This window comes from Copadichromis virginalis, linkage group LG22 (genome assembly GCF_057382275.1).
Source record: "Copadichromis virginalis isolate Kocher_CV1m ecotype Utaka linkage group LG22, C_Virginalis_male_GT1.1, whole genome shotgun sequence".
NCBI classification, from domain to species: domain Eukaryota; kingdom Metazoa; phylum Chordata; class Actinopteri; order Cichliformes; family Cichlidae; genus Copadichromis; species Copadichromis virginalis.
The window spans coordinates 35819582-35829534 of NC_140638.1; the positions used below are offsets into that span (position 1 = coordinate 35819582).

The 9953-nt window shown below is 48.3% G+C and overlaps 1 long non-coding RNA gene across 1 annotated transcript; it reads right to left on the reverse strand.

The window, feature by feature from the left end:
* Positions 1–635: 635 nt before the first annotated feature.
* Positions 636–6339, reverse strand: LOC146683796 (uncharacterized). Its single transcript, XR_014917643.1, has 2 exons — positions 888–6339; positions 636–805 (listed from the first exon to the last, which is right to left on the reverse strand). It is a non-coding gene; the product is annotated as an uncharacterized LOC146683796 (long non-coding RNA).
* Between the last annotated feature and the right edge of the window lie 3614 nt (positions 6340–9953).

Below are 9953 nucleotides of genomic sequence, written 5' to 3' on the forward strand. Positions count from 1 at the left end.
GAACAAACAACTATATGTGCTGTTAAAGATTTATCTGGGAATACAATACATGACCTTAAAAAAATAAACACAATTTTTGGGGATTTCTATGAAACTTTATATACACCACAAATAAACCCATCTAAAAACTAAATTGATCAATTTCTCGACAACATAACTCTTCCAAAATTATTAGACACTCAAGCAATGGCACTGGATTCGCCACTGACGCAAGGATGAACTCCAGGGAGACCTGATAAGCGTGCCCAGGTCCAGAAGGCTTTCCAGCAGAATTTTACAAAGAATTCTGGACGATTCTAGCACCACTTTTTTACAAAACGTTGTTGGAAATCAAAGAAAAGGGCAGACTACCACCAAATGTGAACTCTGCAAGTATTAGTCTCTTACTGAAACCAGGCAAAGACCCTGTATATCTCTCAAGCTATCGTCCAATATCCCTTATAAATGTAGACCTTAAAATAAGTTCTCTCAAAGAGATTAGAGAAAATAACCCCCCTCTTAATTCATCCTGACCAAACTGGTTTCATAAAAGGTAGGCACTCATCAACAGATATACGTAGATTACTTAATTTGATAGACTACTCATACAGTAAAAACTGTCATGCGGTGTAGTAGGACTCAGGCGCAGAGCAGAGTTCAGGGGAAAACAACGTTTATTTACACAATCACCAGGTGCAGATATATACAGTGAGGGGAACGAGGGTCCTAGGTCCGAAAGGGAAGTCCGGGATTGGAGTCACACACACGTTAGCTCTTCTTCTTTACAGTGGTTGAAACAGCAGGTTAGTCACGGGTCCGGGGACAACTGTGCACAGGAGAAAATAAGGTTACACAGAGATTGCAGCAAGTTTAAAAAGCTTAAGGATTTGAGGCAGACGTTCACTGACGTGTCTAGCATAATCATCCAGCAGTGAGGCTGTCTGCGTCCCGGCCTTAAGAGTCCAAACAGGTAATCAGAGCCTGACGAGATGCAGGTGTGTGCCAAGGGCAGGAGCCTGCAGTGAGCTCCGCCCTGGCGGGGAGGAGAGAGGAGAATGTACACCAAACACATGTGGCCTTGTGGAGCTGGCCGGGCAGACACGGGGACCATGACAGTCCCTCCCCCGCTCAACGGGAGCCTCCCTGCGACCCACCAGGCTTACCTGGATGCCTGCGATGGAAATCCTGGAGCATGCCCTTGTCCAGGATAGCTGCCCGAGGCACCCAGGAGCGTTCCTCTAGCCCGTAGCCCTCCCAATCCACCAGGTACTGGAATCCCCTACCACGGCGTCGGGAGTCCATAATGCGGGAGGTGTCATACACCAGCTGGCCATCCACGAGGGGGGGCCAGCTGGTGTATGGGGGGGGGGGGGGGGCAGGGGCCTGCAAGGAGGGCACAACGGGCTGGAGAGCACCGGCTTGATCTGCGACACATGAAACACACTGTGGATGAGCATGTTGCTAGGGAGTTTGAGGCGTACAGACACAGAGTTAATGATCGCTGCTATAGCAAAGGGACCGACAAACTGAAGCGACAACTTCTTGGATTCAGTCCGCAAAGGCACAAAGCGAGTGGACAGCCATACCTGTTGGCCACCGCATACTCCGGGGCAGGTGTTCTACGGCGATCCGCACGTATCTTATTCTGAGCTGCGGTGCGGAGCAGGTGGAGGTGTGGCTGTTGTGCGCGTACTCTATCCAGGGTAGTTGTTCGCTCCAGAGGGACTGGTTGTGGGAGACGACATAACGGAGGGCAGCCTCAAGCTCCTGGTTTGCTCGCTCGGTCTGACCATTGCTCTAAGGATGAAACCCGGAAGAGAGACTGACTTTGGCGCCCAGGGCGGAGCAGAATTCCCTCCAAACCCGGGAGGTGAACTGTGGACCCCTATCCGAAACCACATCGTCAGGGATCCCGTGGAGCTGGAAGACGTGAGTGGTGAGGAGTCGAGCTGTCTCCAAGGCAGAAGGCAGCTTCGGAAGGGCGACGAAGTGAGCCGTAGAGAACCTGTTTTTAAGCAGAGTGAAAGCATGCTGGGCGGCAACACCCCAATGAAACGGTACTTTGGGAGAGGTTAGTTTAGTGAGCGGAAGGACGAGTCCCGGATGAATCTCCTGTTGAAATTTGAGAAGCCCAGGAAGGGCTGCAGCTGCCAGCGGTTGGGGGGAACCGGCCATTCCACCACCGCTCTCACCTTCTCCGGGTCGGTCCATAGGTTCCCTTTCTCGATAATGTAAGCCAAGAACGCCACCGAGGTCACATGGAACTCACACTTCTCCTCCTTCCTGAACCCCATGAAGGCTTCACCAGACTCTTCAACCTCTCACTGGATCAGGCAGCCATCCCATCCTTTCTAAAATCAGCCACAATCATCCCAGTGCCGAAGAAGTCTCCCATCTCCAGCCTGAATGATTACCGCCCTGTGGCCCTCACACCGGTAACCATGAAATGCTTTGAGAGACTAGTCCTTCAGCACATCAAGGATTACCTCCCCCCAGAATTCGACCCCCACCAGTTTGCATACCGTGCAAACAGATCCACAGAAGACGCCATCGCCACAGCCCTCCACGCTGTACTGAGTCACCTAGAGCAGCGGCAAAGCTACGTCCGAATGCTCTTTGTGGACTACAGCTCAGCCTTTAATACAATCATCCTGGACATCCTCATCACCAAACTGGTCACTCTTGGCCTCCCTCCTCTCACATGTGCCTGGATTAAGGATTTCCTCACAAACCGGCCCCAGACTGTAAGACTCGGCCCTCATCTCTCCTCCACTCGCACACTGAGCACCGACTCCCCACAGGGCTGTGTGCTGAGCCCCCTCCTGTATTCTCTCTACACCCACGACTGCAGCTCAACCCACAACAACAATCTCATCATCAAGTTTGCTGATGACACCATGGTAGTCGGACTCATCTCGAAGGGAGACGAGGCAGAGTACAGAGAGGAAGTCCTGAAGCTGGCAGCATGGTGTTCAGAAAACAACCTGGCACTGAACACTAAGAAAACCAAAGAGCTCATTGTTGACTTCAGGAGACACAGCACTGACTTGGCCCCCTCTACATCAACGGGGAGTGTGTGGAGAGGGTCCACACTTTCCGGTTCCTTGGTGTCCTCATCTCTGCTGACATCTCCTGGACAGACAACATCTCAGCGGTCATCAAGAAGGCCCAACAGCGGCTGCACTTCCTGAGAGTCCTCAGGAAGTACAAGCTGAACTCCAACCTGCTGCTGACCTTCTACTGCTCGTCCATTGAGAGCCTGCTGACATACTGCATCACGGTATGGTACGGCAGCTGCACCAAAGCAGATAGAGTGAGGCTTCAGAGTGTGGTCAAGACAGCACAAAAGATCATTGGCTGCCCTCTCCCCTCCCTGATGGACATTTATTCCTCCCGCTGCCTCAGCAGAGCAGCAAACATTATCAAGGACAGCTCCCACCCTGGCTTCAACATGTTCAGCCTGCTTCCCTCAGGGAAGCGCTACAGGTGCATCAACACAAAAACCCACAGACTCAAAAACAGTTTCTTCCCCAAAGCGATAACCACCCTGAACTCACACATGCACCGATAACACAGCCCCCCACTTCCTCTATGGACCACCACTGTGCAATACCAATTCTATGTGCAATAACTCAACTGTATATACATAACACTATTTATTACATATTACTTACGTCTTGTTGGCGTACGTGTTGATGGCCCGGATCTTGTTCTTACCATTCAGCTGACTCCTCAGGACTTGCCTGACCCTCTGCAGGTACTTGGTGGTTGCAGCTTTTCTAGCGGCCTCTTCATGGTTCCCATTTGCCTGCGGGATCCCCAGGTACTTGTAACTAGGGATGGGTATCGAAAACCGGTTCTTGTTGAGAACCGGTTCCCACTGTTTCAATTCCTTGGAATTGTTTGCCGTTTTTGCAAACGATTCCCTTATCGATTCCAGTCGCCCCGAATGACGTCACCACGTTGCGGAGCGTCATTTACCTGGCAGGAAACATGGCGGCTCAAACGCTAAAAAGTTTGGTTATACTTTACAAGAACGGAAGACAACAGGGCAACTTGCAATACTTGCAAAGTAGATATTTCATTTAAGGGAGGAAACACTACGAATATGCAAAAGCATTTGCTCACAAAACACACGATGACCTTAAATGAATGTCGTGTTTTTAATTCCGCTCCAGACTCGTGAATCTCAGCCCAGCAGCAGCGGTAACGTTTGCACATCCTCTCCCATTAATGCGGCAGGTAAATAATCAACTAACAGTGCATATTATGTTAGCGCGATCTGCCTTATTACAAAACCTGCCATTACTGTGCATTTAGTGACCATGATGAGACAGACAGAGTCTGGCTGGCGCTCGCTGGCAGTTCTCGCTGCAGTCTACCGGTAGCGTCTCCTTTCAAGCCAGGATAGACTAATGTTACTGAGCAGTGACTACGTTTTTGGTCAAAGGCTTGCACCCATTTGCCACAGCAGATGCCCCCGATTTTCGGTAAGTGAATGTGTTTAATTGTAGGCAGGGACATTACTGGATATTCTTGTGTAATTGCTACTGAATAATTTATGTTATACTTTGTTATTGCTACAGAAGAATATTTATTTTATTATTTTACATTTACAATTTTTTTCCCCCGGGGTCCCTGTGACACCCCATTGAAGAGCCGTAGGTTGGATTTCTTAAGATCTCACTGTTGGGTTTGTAAGGCCATGTTACTCCTAAATTTCTGTCTTGTTCAAAGAGAAGATATAAAACACAGTTCTAAGCTAATCGACCTTAGTGTTCTCCTTTTTAAAAAAGAATCGATAAAGAATCGATAAAGAATCGAATCGTTAAACAGAATCGAAAATGGAATCGGAATCGTGAAAATCTTATCAATACCCATCCCTAGTCACGGAGCACATCATCAACCATGGCCTGGAAAACCGCAGGAGCGTTAGTCAGGCCAAAGGGCATCACCAGATATTCAAAGTGGCCCAAAGGGGTGTTAAAGGCAGTCTTCCATTCATCCCCCTCCCTAATTCGCACCAGGTGGTAGGCATTGCGCAAATCCAACTTGCTGAAAACAGTCATGCCTTGAAGCAGCTCAAAAGCAGATGAAAGCAGGGGCAGCGGATACTTGTTTTTAACCGTGATCTGATTCAAGCCCCAATAATCTATGCACGGACGCAGAGACTTATCCTTCTTATCCACGAAAAAAAACCCAGCAGGAACAGGCGAGGATGAGGGGCGAATCAACCCCGCCGCGAGCGACTCCGTAATGTAGCATCCCTTTCAGGCTGAGAGATGCTGTACAGCCGGCTGGAAGGTAACGGGGCCCCAGGGAGGAGATCTATTGCACAATCATACGGGCGGTGGGGGGGAAGCGAGCGTGCCCGATCCTTACAAAAAACCTCTCGCAAATCACGATAAATCCGCGGGACCCCCAAGAGGTCCGGGGAGTCGAGCGACGCAGCAGTGGGTTGAGACGAGACGGGAGGGGCGGCGGCCCGAAGGCAATGCATGTGACAGTCAACCTCCATCCCATTACTTTTCCTCTTGTCCAGTCAATATGTGGGTTATGGAGCCAGGGATGGCCCAATACTAACAGCGCGCTTTGAACGCGAAAAACCAAATCTTCTCAGTGTGGTTGCAGTCAAACATACTCCTGAACTTTTCAAGGAAGACAGAAAAATAAATTTCAGGGTTAGACTGAAGCACCGCCTGTGCCCACATCAAGGCACGGTCCTGGAGCAGCTGGAAAATATACGCGATCTTAGACCCATCAGTAGAAAACACTTGAGGTTGTTGTTGAAACTGAAGGAAGCATTGAGTGAGAAATCCAGCACATTTACCAATTTCACCAGTAAAGGGTCTGGGAGTGGGAAGGAATCTGTCAAAATGAACAGGTGTGGGTGCGGAGGTAGACGCACTTACAGGAGGAGCTGATTCAGCTGGTCGGGCAGCGGCGGCAGATGGAGATGTAGGCAGAGGAGTTAACTGGGCCACAGCTTGTCTAAGACTTGTAAGCTCACCTCTGATATGGGCAAACATTTGCTCATGCTGCTCCAAGATTGCAGTCAGGGTGGCGAGAGTAGGAGTGGATGTCGCTGGGTCTGCTGAGTCCATCTTGGCTGGATGATTCTGTCATGTGGTGTAGTAGGACTCAGGCGCAGAGCAGAGTTCAGGGGAAAACAACGTTTATTTACACAATCACCAGGTGCAGATATATACAGTGAGGGGAAAGGGGGTCCTAGGTCCGAAAGGGAAGTCCGGGATTGGAGTCACACACACGTTAGCTCTTCTTCTTTACAGTGGTTGAAACAGCAGGTTAGTCACGGGTCCGGGGAAAACTGTGCACAGGAGAAAATAAGGTTACACAGAGATCGCAGCAAGTTTACAAAGCTTAAGGATTCGAGGCTCGCATAATCATCCAGCAGTGAGGCTGTCTGCGTCCCGGCCTTAAGAGTCCAAACAGGTAATCAGAGTCTGATGAGATGCAGGTGTGTGCCAAGGGCAGGAGCCTGCAGTGAGCTCCGCCCTGGTGGGGAGGAGAGAGGAGAATGTACACTAAACACATGTGGCCTTGTGGAGCTGGCCGGGCAGACACGGGGGCCATGACAAAAACATTGAAACCATAATATTGTCTCTTGATGCAGAAAAGGCATTTGAAAGAGTTAACTGGAAATTTCTATTTGCAACTTTACACAAATTTTGTTTTGGAAACTCTTTCGTAAGCTGGTTAAAAATATTATATAATTCCCCAACAGCTTGTGTTAGAACAAATGACCAGACATCCTCCAGCTTCTGTCTCCTGAGGGGCACCAGGCAGGGATGCCCACTCTCCCCTTCACTGTTTGCAGTTTTTATTGAAACACTAGCAGCAGCAATTAGACAGAATTCAGTAATTAAGGGCATAAAATGCAAGAACGTGGAACATAAAATCAGCCTTTATGCGGCTGATGTGTTACTTTTTCTCCAAAACTCACAAACCAATATCGTCTCAGATTATTCAATTAACTGCTCAAAATCTACAGTTCTTCCGATTAATTGCTCCTTCCATAATTCTTCATCTACCCGACTGCAATCTGGAAATATTGAATATTTAGGTATCAATATCTCTCCTAAGCTTGCAGAATTAACTAAATTAAACCACATCCCACAAGTCAGTAGAAGGCGATCTGGCTAGATGGAAATCTTTACCCATATCACTCATGGGAAAGGTTGCCGCTATAAAAATGATGGTCTTGCCAAAAATAAACTATTTATTTTCAATGATCCCAAGTAAGCCATCACAAGACTGGTTCAGATCTCTAGACTCATATATTTCTAAATTTCTTTGGAAAGACAAACCCCCGCGTATCAGCTTAAAAACACTACAAAGGACCAAGGACAACGGAGGACTAGATCTGCCTAACTTTAATCACTACTTTTTAGCCAACAGGCTTCAATTCATTTCTAGAATACACCCTCTTAGATGAACCCTGGATAGATGTAGAACAGGCACTATGTAATAGTCTAGAAATTTCAGACCTACCATTTATCAGCTCAAACATCAAACGACATGAATGCTTTAAAAGCATCAACATCAGCTCTTCTCTGACAGCATGGTGGGAGTTTCTAAAAATGACAGAGTCTTCATTAATCCCATGCAAACGTACACCTATCTGGAACAATTCGGACATATTACAAAACAATAATATGATAAAATTTTCAGATTGGAGTGGTAAAGAAATCAAATACTTAGAACATGTACTAGAAGGAACAGAATTTATTTCGTTTGACAGACTAGTTACACAATATGGGATCAACAAGATTTTTGGAATATCAACAAATTAAATCCATAGTAAAAAAGAAATTTAATCCCAGTGAAGCTGAATTACAAACACCACCAAGTGTGGTACATTTTTTTAATCTAAAACCCCCCAAATTATTGTCTAAAATATACAGAACACTTTCTAAAATAGATGAATCAATATCCCTTCCTATTGCAAAATGGGAAGCAGATTTATCAATCAACATAGACCCAATCCTTTGGTCTCAGATATGCTTAAAAACCTTTCAATGGATCAGAAATCCCAGTTTGCAATTAATACAATACAAAATATTATATAGAGTGCACTATACTGGTCATAGGATGTTCAAGATGGGCTTTATGTCTTCCAACAACTGCTCACACTGTCAAGCAAATACACCGGACAATTACATTCACGCTCTTTGGTTCTGTCCACCAGTTCAGAAATTTTGGCGTGAGATATGTGAAGACTTATCGAAGTGTCTGAAATGTAACATTCCAGCCTCCCCTTTAGTATGCTTGCTGGGCAACTTGGATGAGGTCACTGCAGAAATAAACACAGCCCACGTTGTTTTTACGGCCCTATGCATTGCCACGAAAATGGTCCTCATTAACTGGAAAAATAAAAATAATCTTAATTCTAACCAATATAAAAACATCTAATGGATCACATTAGTCTCGATACAGCCTCTGCCATCACATTTGATCAAGCCCTCTGGGCTCCTTTGATCGGCTTCATCACCTAGTGGGGGTGGGGGGTCATGGTTTGGTCCTGCCTTCGCTATTGTGGTTGATATGGGGGTAGGGACGGCCTTAGGGCGTCTGGAGAGTCCCTAGGGACGTTTTCCCTGGAGGGCCTAACCCAGGGGTTGTGGCCATGACCTGGTTAGGGGCTCTGGTGGCTCGTATATGGTGTTTTCCTTGTGGCTGCGTACAGCGGAGATGGGGGAGGGTCTGTGCTGGCAGACGTTGGTTACTGGCCTGGTAGCCTGGCTGCCCCTGGGTGGGTCCGGGATGGACGTGGATGCTTGGGGATCTGGGGGTGCTCCGCCCTCGGGCTGGGGCTCTGGCTGGGCCTTCGGGGCTTGGGTCCTGGTTGTTGTGTCGCCAGTGTTGTGGGCGGGTGGGTGCATGGGGGCTCAGCCCCGGTGCGGGGGACCTCTGGTGCAACGGCCCAACTGGAGGGCTCTCTAACTGGTGGGGAGGCTGTTACATCTTTGCAGGAGGTCTCCTCTCTACAGGAGCTCATTCTTCAGGTGGGGGAGAGATATAGGAGAGGTGGAAAATGAACTCAACCTGGGCGTCTATTGTCTTGTGTAGTCTGGGAGATGATTGGATGATGGGGTGGGTGCAGTTTTCTCTGCGGTGGGGTGGGGCAGTGCTGCTGCTGTGGGCCCCGGTCCGGATGGGCCTGGGCCCCCTTGCCCTGGTGGGTTCCAGAGTGTGGGGGTCCCTACTTGGGTCAGTGGGGGAGCTGGCCCCAGGGAGGGGCCGCTTGCCCCTCCCCTTCTTCCCTCCCCATCCTCAGCTGCCTCCCTCTTCCGGCTCCACCACATCCACACACACGCAGGGCTTGGGGTGCAGGTGTGTCACTGTTATGGCCCCTGGCCTCAGGTGGCCCCGCCTTCCTCTATGGAAATCAAAGCGTTCCAGGACTCACAGGTGATTGGCTGGCCAGGGACCTATGCCCGCCCAACTTCATGCAGATCAGAGTGTGCCAGACCACTCACACCATTGGCTGCTGAAGGAGCCATGAATATGACGGACCAATGACGCGGCTGCCTGCATTTACCTGGGAGTATAAAAGGCTGAGGAGTCTTCATTTGTGGGGGACTTGTTGATGCGAACAGACTGTGTAGACTGCCTTTGCCTTTGTATTGCTGCCCTTTGCAACCTTTGTGTTGAGTAACTGCCTGAGAGATGTTTAGATGATTAGTGTTCTACTGGTGTTATTAGTGTTATTTGAATGAGTTATTTGTTATGTTCGTTTAAATCACCCCATTGCGTAGTGAGTTGTTTCACTAACGGTTTTCAGTTGTGTTAATAAACCTTATGTTTTTCTTTTTATTTAACCCTCCTGTCTCTGGGCTCATTTATGTTACATCCCCTGTCGCCTAGCAGAGCCGGGTCGTAACATAAGTGGGGGGGAAAAAAAGAAAAAAAGGGGGCATTTGTTTTAGAGTAGCCTTATCACTTTAGGTGCT